Source organism: Aedes albopictus, chromosome 1, assembly GCF_035046485.1.
Source record: "Aedes albopictus strain Foshan chromosome 1, AalbF5, whole genome shotgun sequence".
NCBI classification, from domain to species: Eukaryota; Metazoa; Arthropoda; class Insecta; order Diptera; family Culicidae; genus Aedes; species Aedes albopictus.
In genome coordinates, this window is record NC_085136.1 from 171281923 (window position 1) to 171295181 (window position 13259).

The following is a 13259-nucleotide window of genomic DNA, read 5'->3' on the forward strand; positions in this document are numbered from 1 at the left end:
AAATGTGGGGGCCCGGGGCCCGGGCCCCCCCGGCCCCCCCTTAGATCCGGCCCTGGTTGGTCCACACAAAAGTCGAAAATTGAGTGTATAGTTTTTCAAATTTCTAACCTTCTACCTACATTGAACAAAATTTCGATAAAAAAATCTTCATATTTTTAGAAGTATTTTAAATTTAATTTCCTATACGCAAGCAACGCTTCACGCACATGGCAAACTTTTCCAGATGGCAGGTTGGAGCTCGGCAGGCGAATTCGTTTTCCGAGTGACAAATATTTTTGTTTGCCCGTTACACCTTGATCAAAATTTTGTGACAGTGATCAAATATTTGACATTGGTCAAAGAGTGTCATACTCGCTAAGTTAGTTCTAAAGCTAGTATGGCCTGTAGTACACCGGGTCAAATAAATATTTGACAAGGAAAGAACTCAAGAAACAACATTAGTTTGACACTAATGAAAAATCGATGGAATCAAGCAAGATGTTTGAGCATTGGTTTTTTTTGGGCAAAAATATTTATATGACCCTGTGTACTAAGAGCTTATGACATTCTTTGACCAATGCTAAATATTTGACCACTTTTGACAGTTAAATTTTGACCAAGGTGACGTACCGGGCAAACAAAAATATTTGCCACTCTCGAAAAACGAATAGGGACAAGCAGATAAAAAAAAAACTTGCCAAAATTCATACTTTGGACACAGCAACGCGCCAATATTTTTTGGACACTTACGGCAAAAACAAATGGAAGTGTCCAAAATATATAGGCGTAACGCTGTGTCCAAAATATGTTGGTTCCCCTATTAGGGGTGCTGTATAGAGTACCAGATGTAAATACAATACAGCGCCCTACTTCCGACATTGTTTTTAATAGGTTTAATATTTCGTGTAACCAAACGAGCATGACGTCACGATTTCAATAGCGACAATGGATTGCGTGACGTCATATTCGCTCGGTACATTCTAAATTGACGGTAAAATACACTAAAATTATATTGCTCAACCATGTTTCCGCAAGTCTATGGAATCTACACGGAGAAACTCCGGTCCAGGAAATAGTTTCCACATCACACGAGGGCTTCGCAATAGCGAAGATCAACGGGGTATACTACTGCAGTTGTTATGCCCCTCCCAGGTGGACGATAGACCAGTTCTCGTCTGTGCTGGAATCGTTAACAAGCGCAATGGTGGGATTGAGTCCCGTGGTCATCGGTGGAGACTTCAACGCCTGGGCGATTGAGTGGGGTAGCCGCTTGACTAACGCGAGAGGTTGGGCCTTACTCGAAGCTATGGCTAGACTAAACGTAGATGTCGCGAACGTAGGCGACAAAAAAACCTACAGTAGGAATGGTGCAGAGTCCATCATTGATGTGACCTTCTGGAGCCCGGGTCTAAACCCTAGCTCGGACTGGAGGGTCGACGATGGATACACGCATGGCGATTCGATACAGAGTGGAACACGGAGGAAGACGGCCACAGCCGAAGGTCATCGACCGTCATCGGGGATGGCTGACCTCGCGATTCAATAAGCCCGCATTTGTGGAGCGATTGTTTATGGAGAGTAACACCGACGATCTATCCAGCGATGATCTAGTCGGAACCCTAAGCCGTGCATGTGACGCTGCTATGCCAAGGCGATCCCTACCCAGAAATGGACGCAAACCGGTGTAATGGTGGTGCCCAGAAATCGCAGAGCTCCGCGAATCCTGTTTAAGAGCTAGAAGGAGGATGCAAAGGGCTCGTACCGATGAGGATAGAATTGAACGAAGCGAGGCCTACAGGGCGGCCAAACTGGCACTGAATAAAGAGATTAAGACTCGTAAGCGGGCGTGCTTCGAAAATCTCTGCCAGGCAGCCAACACGACCCCATGGGGTGATGCCTACAGAGTAGTCATGGGTAAAACGAAGGGCGCGTCAGCACCCCCAGAACGCTCCCCAGAGATGCTGCAGAAGATCGTGGAAACGCTGTTCCCGCGCCACGATACAAGACCATGGGCCCCCGTTCCCTATAGCCAAACCGGCCATAGCGAGGTAGCCCCGGTGACGAACGACGAACTCATTGCAATAGCAAAGTCGCTTAAGTTGAACAAGGCTCCGGGTCCGGATGGTATCCCGACATTAGCCATCAAGACGGCCGTCGAGGCTAAGCCTGACATGTTCAGAATGGCTATGCAGATGTGCCTAGACAGAGGCGAATTTCCGGCGAGGTGGAAAAGGCAAAGATTGGTTCTACTGCCCAAACCCGGGAAGCCACCTGGCGACCCGTCGGCATACAGACCTATCTGCCTGCTGGACACCGCCGGAAAACTGTTGGAACGGATCCTTCTGTCGAGGCTGATGGTCTATACCGAGAAACCCGATGACTCTGGTCTCTCGGATAACCAGTTCGGCTTCCGGAAGGGTCGATCGACGGTGGACGCTATTAGGGCTGTAACCAAAACGGCCGAAATAGCGCTCCAAAAGAAGCGAACAGGAATCCGCTATTGCGCGGTCGTCACGCTGGACGTTAAGAATGCGTTCAACAGCGTCAGCTGGACCGCCATTGAGTGCGCAATACACCACCTAGGAGTCCCGGTTAGCCTATGCCGGATATTGGAGAGCTACTTCCAGAATAGAGTGCTAATTTATGACACCGAGGAAGGCGAGAGGAGCTACAAAATCACCGCAGGGGTCCATCTTGGGACCGGTACTATGGAACGCGGCGTATGATGGCGTATTGAGGCTCAAACTTCTACCGGGCGTAAAGCTGGTCGGCTTCGCCGATGATATTACCCTCGTGGTATACGGCGAGTCGATAGAGGAAGTGGAACTGACAGCAACTCACGCAATTGGCATAGTGGAGGATTGGATGAGGTCGAGACATTTGGCACTCGCGCACCACAAAACGGAGGTGGTGGTGGTAAACAACCGCAAGTCTGAACAGCAGGCAGTGGTCACCACAGGTGGATGCACGATCAACTCTAAGCGCTTACTGAAGCAATTGGGGGTCATGATCGACGATAAGCTGAAATTCGGAAGCCACGTAGAATATGCCTGCAAAAGGGCAAGCATGGCGATAATGGCATTGTCAAAGATAATGTCAAACAGCTCGGCAATAGTCTCGAGTAAGCGTAAGCTGCTCGCGGCAGTAGCGGTCTCCATACTACGGTATGGCGCCGCTGCATGGTCGAAGGCGCTAGTGGTTAACCGAAACGTGAAGCGACTTGAGAGTACCCACAGGCTGATGTGCCTTAGGGTGGTGAGCGCATACCGCACGGTCTCAAAGGACGCGGTATGTGTGCTAGCGGGCATGATGCCCATAGCTTTAGTGGTGGCAGAGGATGAAGAATGCTTCGAACGACGCGGCATAAGAGGCGCGAGGCGTATCGCCAGAACCTCGTCTATGCTGAAGTGGCAGAGCGAATGGGATTCCTCCAGCAAGGGTAGATGGACACACAGGCTCATACCGAGCGTGTCCAAGTGGACGAGCAGGCCCCATGGCGAGGTGAATTTTCACTTGACTCAATTTCGGTCAGGCCATGGGTGCTTTAGGTGGTATCTGCACAGATTCGGACACGCAGGCTCTCCCGCATGTCCGGAGTGTGCAGACTGCGACGAGACCGCGGAGCATGTGCTCTTTGAATGTCCACGTTTCGTGGAGTAAAGGTCGAGTATGCAGGAGGTATGCGGTAGAGATATCACGCCTGACAACATTGTTGAAAGGATGTGTATGGGGGCGGACAAGTGGGACTCCGTTACTTCCACGGTTTCTCGAATCGTACTTGAACTACAGAGTAAATGGCGAGCCGAACAACAGCTAGTTGAGTTGGCCCCCCTTCCCCATCCAGGAGCTTGAGTTCAACGGGTAGTCTAAGTACTAGCCAGGACCCGAGCCTCCAGGGGAGAGTGAACAACTTAAGGCGGTAGCTGGTGGAACGCTTACTATTAGAGTGTACTCATGTACGGTCCCCCCTTCTCGAAGTCATCCCTAACGGGCGTACCGCGAAGGTAAGGAAGAGAGAGAATGAGTTTTTAGTGGGTCGATCCCCACATCACCCGAGGAACCACCTCTTGGGTATCTGTTGCAGATTTTCTCATTCTATAAAAAAAAACCAACGGGGGTAGACGGTATCTGTATAGACTATAGACACTATATATAGTGTCTATAGTCTATACAGATAGGTATAGAGCTTGCTGACGTTTATTCACCTTTCTCTTTCAAACATGCAGGCGGAATAGGATTTGTTGTCATCAGGAAAGGTTTCCCGATGAAAACAAATCCTATCCCGCCTGCAAGCTTGAAAGAGAGAGGTGAATAAACGTCAGCAAGCTCTATACAGATATATCTGCATTTTAGAGATTTTCAATGTACACTGTACACTCAGAAATAAAAGAAGTCATTAATGCATATTTTTCATGCAAAATGCAGGTTCGACTGGATTCATGCATTAAGTTACTAAATAACAAATAGTTTCTGAAAACTTAATCATATTTAGTATACCAATGCATAGTTTTTAGTATTTTTCGTAAATCTAACAGTTGATGCAAATGCATATTTTTTATGCATTCAATGCATAATTTTCAGTAACTCTCAGGCTTTCTTCTAGACTTTTAACTAGTTGTTTGACTTAAAACAATATTTACTGAAACCCATGATTTATTTATATGCATTTATATTTTATAATATTAAATCACATATATAAATATTTAAGTACGTATACGCTCCGCTAAGTTAGGTACTCAGTGAAGGGTGTTCCTGGGTTCAATCTCGATCACACAACATAAAATTCAGGAATTATAATCCTGTAGATTATAAGAATACATTAAGAGACACATATTGTATTATTGATAAAATATTCAATACTTACCATTTAAATGTTTAAAACATTTTTCCTTTATAAAACACCAGCACACTACACAACTAATTCTACAAAATTAAGGGTCTGTTCCAATTGGCGAATTAAATTAATTTTTCACTTAAACTTAACAGTTCGATAATTATTTCCTTAGGAGAAATGTCATTTTTGAGCTTCGAACTGTCAAATTTAAGTGAAAATAAATTTTGATTCGCCAATTGGAACAGACCCTAAATGTTTAAATATTCCACGATTCCACCAAAATGTCTTGTACAGTCATGCTACAAGGATCTGAATTTTAGAAATTAGGAATCTTAACAAAACTTACGCATTGAAATACTAAAAGCTAATTCACTAATGCGTAGTTTTAAGTTATACGTATGCATAAATTTAATTTAAATATCAAATGAATAAAAAATAGTGATTTTAGGACTTTCTCGTGTTTTGAGTGTAGATCATGCCTACACGCTAAGGTCAGTTTACCCAAATATGAGTAAAGTTTACCCATAATCGCCGAAAAGTGCACAACCTCATTTTATGGGTAAAGCCCCATTACCCATATTTGAGTAATGGGGATATATGAAACATATGAGTAATATTTACCCATAAATAGATATTTGATTATGGGTAAATTTTACGCATATTTGAGTAAACGTTTTCTATTTAAAATTTATATATATGAATAATAATACTTATTTTTCAAATAATTTTAAAGAATGCGCAGAGTAATTAAATGAAGAAAAAGAAACAAGAAACTTTATTCTAATCATCAGCACACTAGTACATTATTACAGCAATACAACAAAATTGATTCGATAAAATTGCGCGCCCGCTCGCATCGTCTACGACAGCTGTGGTCAATCCTCGTACATCGGAGGAGGTGGTGCTCGGGGTGGTGGCGGAGATCCCACGACCCACGATATCCCACGATGCGGCGGAAAGCCATCGTACACCGTGGAATCGGAGCCAACGGGGAGATGCCTTGGACACGACGGCCGGTTGGTGTGCATGCACTTCATAGAAATTGAAAGGATCGTTGTTTCATGAGGACAGCGTTGAAGCTGCGAATATTCTGGCGTTTGCAACGGTGCCCTCGTACTGATTACGGAAAACATCTCATTCCGTACCTTTCGCTTTAGGGGTCCTGATGACGGATGTCCACTTCCTTGTTGTGATCGACGGCCATTTAGTCAACGTGAACATTACCTGGAAAAACATCGGTGGTTAAATCCAGCAAATTTCCCTCTCGGTAAAACCCTGAGCTGTAATACTCACCTCTCGGATGATCCTCACCGGAACGCTTTTTCAACGTCCTTTGCCGGGCGGCGGCGGTGCCGGAGGCAGATTTCACTTGCGATTAAGCAATCTCAACCGGGAGTTACCGCTGTTCCGTGTGATTACAACCAGCATATCGCGCGCATCCCGGATCTTTTGCCGCTTATGATGAACATGATGATTTTATCCTTCCGTCGATGATCAAGGCGGACTTACGAATTTCTCCTAGCCATGGTTTTCTCACATAGTCACTGCTGCTGCTTTCAAACAACTTTGCTGATCGCGACTAACAGGAAAATTTTCATCCAAATATGGGTAAATCACGTTTACCCATATCTGAGTAAACTCACTTTACCAACAAAATGAGTATTGTTTACCGGTTTTTCCCAGTATATTTTACCCATAATATGGGTAATGCTTATGAAACCCAAATATGGGTAAATAAACTACTCATTTATGGGTAAACTGATCTTAGCGTGTAGTAAGGCGAAGAAGCCAAGTTGGCTAGAGAAATGTAAGAAAACACCTAATTACCCAAGTAACCACTAAGCCGTAAAAATTGGCACCAAGTTGGTTCTATATTCACATGAAGAGCAATGTTAACAGAGCTTACCAGAACTACATCCTATAATAGATCTGCTTAAAAGCCAATTTTGGCGAAATATTCGGCTGATATACGGCCAGCTTCAATCTGCGTACCAAGTCTCTGGTGGAAGAGTTGTCAAATGAGAGTCAGAAAAAAAGCAAAAAAAAGAAAGTTATTTGCACCTTCTTTTTTTGTTCTGGATGTTTTTTCCATTGAAGTTTATTTTTTTTTTCGATTTTTACGGCCTGACCCAGATTCGATCTGATATCCTCGGGATTGTTATTTCTAAGTGGATTTCGTCACATTTCCCATCTGCTCCATCGATGATCCAACAGATCGGTTGGCTCAGCACCGTATTTAAAGAAAAGCAGACAAGTTGGTACAGCGTTGATGTTCCGGACGATCGGAAATCGGGCACAAAGTGTCCGCATTCGAAATGTATAAAATGGTTTTATGGATGGCTGAGAGAGATTTGCAGGAGATGCAGCTAGGGAAGTTTGGGAGGTTGACGAGGTTCAATAACAGGATAATCAAAATGGGGCTCATCGCTCATCGATTAGTTTTGGTGTTCGTCTGTGGATGTGGATAAAACGATTGATACTCCACAGATTAACATCCGATGCATTAATAATATAATCGAGAAAGTAGTTATACATTTTCTGTATCAATTCAATGCTTAAAGTGTCTGATAACAAGCTTCAAACACCCTATTGATCGGAAGAAATTTCCGAGGATATTTGATCGTCTTGCTCCGGATCAGTCGAGGGTTTATTTTTGTTTTGCTTGAAATCAGCTTTGATTGATATAAACGTCATGCAGGCCAAGCCTTTTAACAGCACTGTCAGGCTTCTTATTCGGCTCATAGACACTGGGTTTACAAGCACTATAGCATAGCGTCATATACTAATATACGGCTTATTTCAGTGCTTACTATTTATAATGCCTGAGAACATTTGAAAATTTTCTATAGAGCCTATTGACACGGAAAAGCTTTTTTATGACCTTTAGACAGCTTACGACAGGGCTTAGTGGTTACTTGGGTAGCCTTTGCAACATTAAGTGCTGTCTTCCTCACTCCTTCGAAAAATTTGACAACGGGGCCCTCAGTAAAAGTCAAATTTCCTGTGGGAGAGAGCAAGAAAGCATCAAAGGCAGCACAGGCTAATACATGTATCGTAACTGAAATTCTGTTTTGTTTGATTAGAAGTTGAGCCTTTTGCCCATCAGTGTTTGTGATTTTGGTCTTTGATCCTTTCGCCAAGGTATTCCGACTCTACCGCTACCGGGGAACTTGCAACAATCATTAAATCGAGTACGATGGGATTTATCAGAGTGTCACGTCTGTTTGTCTGTGAATGCTCATTATAGTCTATCAACGTTATGTCCGAGAAACAGACGTCACACGCTACTCGCTTACCATCGATTAACTTTATAACGGTTGATTAAAATATTCGGTACAGTGGCGTAGGCATCGGGGGGAGGGGGTTGGTTTCAGGTAGAGTCCCGCAAAGACAACTTCTTTTGATCCTTGTTTTTATTCTTCACCAGACTTTGTTTTCAAATTTTTGCTGGCATGCTCGACTCGCGGGACTTCTTCCTTCTTCTTTATGGATCTACGTCCCCACTGGGACTTGGCCTGCCTCGCTTCAATTTAGTGTTCTTTGAGCATTTCCAGTTATTAATTGAAGGGCTTCCTTTGCCTGCCATTGCATGAATTTGTATATTGTGAGGCAAGTACAATGATACATTATGCTCAGGGAGTCGAGAAAATCTTTCCGACCGGAACGGGAATCGAACCCACCGTCTCCGGATCCGATCCATAGCCTTAACCACTAGGCTAACTGGAGACTCACGGGACTCTGATATTCGAAAACCCCTTCCAGAGCAAGTTTCTGGCTACGCCATTGATCCAGTAGTTGGTCAGTGTGGCGGCGTTGGTATTGTTTTTGCTCTTGTTCAGAGCTGCCACACAGACAAACGATCCTATAACATTTCCCCGAATACCATTACCCCGAATACCACTTCCCCAGACGTAACACTCTGATAATTCCCATCGTTCACCGATTTAACGATCTTCTTCAAAATTTGATAGTTGGCCAACTGCCCAACCGTGGCGCTCGCATAGTTTTTGTTCGAGTTTGACGTTTGCTCACCACCGCCACCTAGTTGGTGGTTGGCCAAACATAGTCCTTTTAGCATTGGGCGAATATGTTTCCGTGACTATGATTTGAATCGTAAATTGTTCGAAGTGTTACGTCTGTTTGTCTGTGGCTGCCACATTACTGGGTTGTATACGCAAAAAAAATTGGCATCCCCTCGTTTATTTTTAAACCGCAAGGAAATGGAACAAGTTTGTAAACTCAAAAAATGGCATATTTTTGAAACTACCCAAGTAACCATGACGCTGGATATAGAGCATTAATTTCACATTATAGTGTATTATATGACATGCGATATAAAGTTGTTTTATCATATAGGTACCATTAAAGTAGGTTTAATTTTGAAAGTGGCGCTACTATTGTTGGTTTAATGCAAGCTTTACTGTGGTGATTGCTAAAGCATATAAAATGCTTGTTCCATATAGCTAATGCATTCAAATCGTAAAGAATGTGTAACGACCTTCTTATAATTGCTATGGGATTCCTCAGGAATCCCTAAAAAATAAAACGATACAACAAACAGCATGTTGCAGAGCCATCTCTCAAGAAAAAGAGGAATTGCGACACTCGCGTGACGTAGTCTATGGCCCGCACAAACTCTCTCCCACAGTCCCTATCCAGAGAGGAAAACGAAATGTGTAGTCGAGTGCATGCAGAGTGAGATGGCTCACGCCCCCAGCAATACGGGTTGCATTGGGGATCGCTGCCCAGACTATGAGGGAAAATGCGAAGAAGAATCGTCGGATCGGGTTACGCGGCAGAGATGGATAGGCCAATATATTTCTGCCTTGCACATATATTGGCAAAGCGAACAACCGAAACACAATAGGTGTTTACGCGATTTGCATATTTCTATTGTTGGGCCTCAACCAGGCAAGTAAATGGGAATGCCACCAATCAGTTTAGTGAAGTCAAGCTCGTTAGACGCAAAGTTGGTATCAGTAAAAATCGAGAAGTTATTTGAAAGCCAGAATTGTTACTCAGTGCTTAATAGTACAATTAGAGGTGAGATCAAATCCCAAACGTGTTAAACTGAAAATTGATCGTGAGATGTATAGTTTTCAGATTCCTTGGAAAGTTAGTAGAACAGACGACTGTATATCGATCATTCACGTGGTTATAAAAAAAGCATAGGTAAGCAAGATGACATTGCCTAGGAACAATTAGGATCGATAATAATTTCGTTGGGGGGTTAGTCTCCCTTCAACGAAGGGTTTTTTTTTTGGGTTCGTAAAACCCAACGCTACAGATCCTCCTCGCGGACCGGCGCAAGCTCCACGCGCATCACTGGCAGCTCTACGTACTTCGGCGCAAGCTACACGCGCAAAGGAACCCCCGCGAGTCGGCTAAGCTCCACGCGTCTCGGTGCAAGCTCTAGGCGTAAACGGTGCTCATCTCTTTCCGGTGAACCCGGTGAGCCGATACCTCGCCGTGCGACGGAAGATCTCACCACTCTCCCTGCGTTCTACCAACAACGAGCGACGCGCAAGCCCACTGCTTTTCGTCGTCCGAGCGATCACACTCGTTCTATTCCACCGCAGTATCCGTGCCTAGGCATCTCGCGGAGACGACTCTCCCTGTTGCCTATCGTCGAAGCGCACCCGCGTCGGAGCCGCCAGCCGTCCGTAGTTCGAACGGTCACTCGCTCTCGCCTCGATAGCAGCATCCCCGTACCACGATCTCGCGGTACTCGCCCCTACGCAAGCCACAGTTAGAGAAGCACTCAGAGAGTACCAGTTGGCCGAGGGCACCGCGCAGCCGCGACAACCGCCGCTCTCTCGACGACTTTGCCAGCAGGATCTCGCGCTCTGAGGAGCGACCGCGCTACACCAACGTGTCACAGTCGAGAAGATCAGTATACCTCGAAGATCGTCCACCAGATCTCACGCGCTGCAGCTGCAAGTTGCGCGACATCGGAGCAACACTACGATTGGGCCCCAACGTGAGAACAAAGTTTGTTCTATAGAACCGTAAGTTTTTCAAACCATTGAGCTCAATAGGTAGGACTAGTATAGTAAAGACCCATTGTATAATTGCGGTTACATCTTGACTAGGGCCTAAAATATAACACTTCCTTCACTAAATTGTTTGAAGCTTCCCTATTTTAGTGTTCTTTTTTTTCAAATTTTATTCGGTGATCCTTTTTCCATTTTCTGATTTCGTTGGATCTTACGTTTGGGTTGTCGGAGAATAGCGTGATTGAGCCACTTTCAAAACTCGCCCGTGACAGAGTCTCAAAGCCGGACCTAAAAAAGCGTCGCAGCCTCTCTAACCCGAGAGTGGCGCTAAAGCTGCTGACGTTGTGTGCAATAGAACCGTTACATTTGGCGCCCAACGTGGGGCCCTGAGAATTTTGGGCAATTTAGTAATTTTTCGAATTTCGTTAGTTTCAGTAAATCGGTTAATTTTGAGTTTTTGTTAGGTTGACTATTGGATTTGGTTTAGTTTTAAGTTGGATTTGGTTTTCTTTAGGTTTATACATTGAATTCGTTAAATTTTCTTTATAGAATAAGAATAAGTTTATTGTGCTGTTCCTCTATAGATATAAGTATTTTTTTTTCTTCGTTTTTTTTTTCTTTCTCAAAGTGACTATTATTACATTGAATTTTATCAGCCATTGAATTAACAAGTGAATTTGAAAAGTTGTACTTAAAAATGGATGAACATACAGTAGGGGAGACGACCTCTAATTCTCAGAGGACATTGGTGACCCCGCCGATATGGGAGGCCGATTTTTCCCGGGAACGTAGAGCTGGGAATCAAGGTGAAACTGTCCAGTATCGTGGACAACGCCTTGCTTGGGCTGACCAGGTGGTCCAAAATTACTCTTTGGATAGTCGTCTGCCAGCATCGAACAATTTGCAATCCGAATTGGATCGCGCCTCGAGAATGAACTTATCCGCAGATGGATTTCAACTGCCATCTCGAGTTTACCCTACGGCTACTTCGCAGGAAACTCCCGGTAGTACTTGGCTTCGTGCTCCGCCGAATATCTCTCAATTTTCGGAACCAGTAGCGAGTGCAACTCAATATAGTACTGCGAATCCGGCAAATATCAGAGATCTCTCTTTTGGCCTGCCAACGGTAGGCACGTCAACGGCGAATTTGCTTCCAGAGTTGGTGTCGACCTCTGTTGAAGGTGATATGAGACCATTGTTAAACTCCACTGTCCAACCTAATCTGTCGACTAATGGTGCAGCCTGGACATCGGCCCCGATTAGCTCAGAAGCAATGGTGAATTCCGCCTATATGATTACTGAAAATCAGCATCGTTCTTCCCAAACGTTGAATCCATTCCTTTCGGATCCCGGTAGTACTTGTCCGGGGGCCTCCGGAAATTTGAACCGCTCAAGCCGAAGCGTTCTCACACTTGAACAAGAGGCACAGACTCCTAATCCACCTGCAAATGAGGCACCAATGGCAAATAATTTCGTACATGTGTCAGAAATTCAAAACTATGTTGAGACTTACTTGCGTCAACTGTTGACGAATCAAGCAGGTCGTCCAATCGTCCATGACACCTCAATCAACCGTCTCACTCAGCAGATGGGAGGAGTTGGAATACACGATGTGGACATTTCGCAGATGTCCCATCCGTCTTCGGTACCTCAAGCCCGACCTGGACTTTCTCCACCTCTACAGATGCGTTCTGCTGGGACATCTGAAAGAGTACTGGAAAACAGAGAAGATCTGATGAACGATACGCCTCAAGTATTCAGACAGGTTTTGCGTAACTCTTTTCCGAGTTTCCAGAACCCGGTGTATCCTGGAAGGCCAACGGCTCTCCACGAACAGGGCCAACGCCATGAACCCACAGTTCGGGAAAATTATTCACCAAACCCGTCGCCTAATTCATCCCTACGGGGAAGTGCAGTTCCACACCAGGGTCAAAGAGGAAGGTTGCCGCATCAAACATGCAACATCTTGGAAAAGTGGCCAAAGTTCGCAGGTGATGCAAGTCCTATTCCTGTTGTAGATTTTCTACGCCAGATCGAACTTCTGTGTCGCTCCTATCAAATCACAAAAGAAGAGTTGAGAACGCACGCGCACCTGTTATTCAAGGAGGATGCCTACATTTGGTATACCGCCTATGAACCGAAATTTGACTGTTGGGACACCTTGTTGTCTTACCTTCGAATGCGTTATGACAATCCCAACCGTGATCGATTCATTAAGGAGGAACTACGTAACAGAAAACAGAGACCAAACGAGCTCTTTAGTGCCTTCCTCACGGACATAGAAACCCTTTGTCAGAGACTGATGAAAAAGCTCTCTCGCGACGAAAAATTCGACATTGTCATAGAAAATATGAAAATGTCGTACAAACGACGTTTAGCCCTTGAAAAAATTGACTCTTTGGACCATTTAGCTCAACTTTGCTATAAATTTGACGCGCTCGAAGGAAACC

At 44.6% G+C, this 13259-nt stretch overlaps 1 protein-coding gene across 1 annotated transcript in view; it reads right to left on the reverse strand.

Moving 5' to 3' along the window:
• Positions 1–13259, reverse strand: part of LOC109405289 (N-alpha-acetyltransferase 80) — a 59252-nt gene that overhangs the window by 31827 nt on the left and 14166 nt on the right. The window lies entirely within an intron of this gene.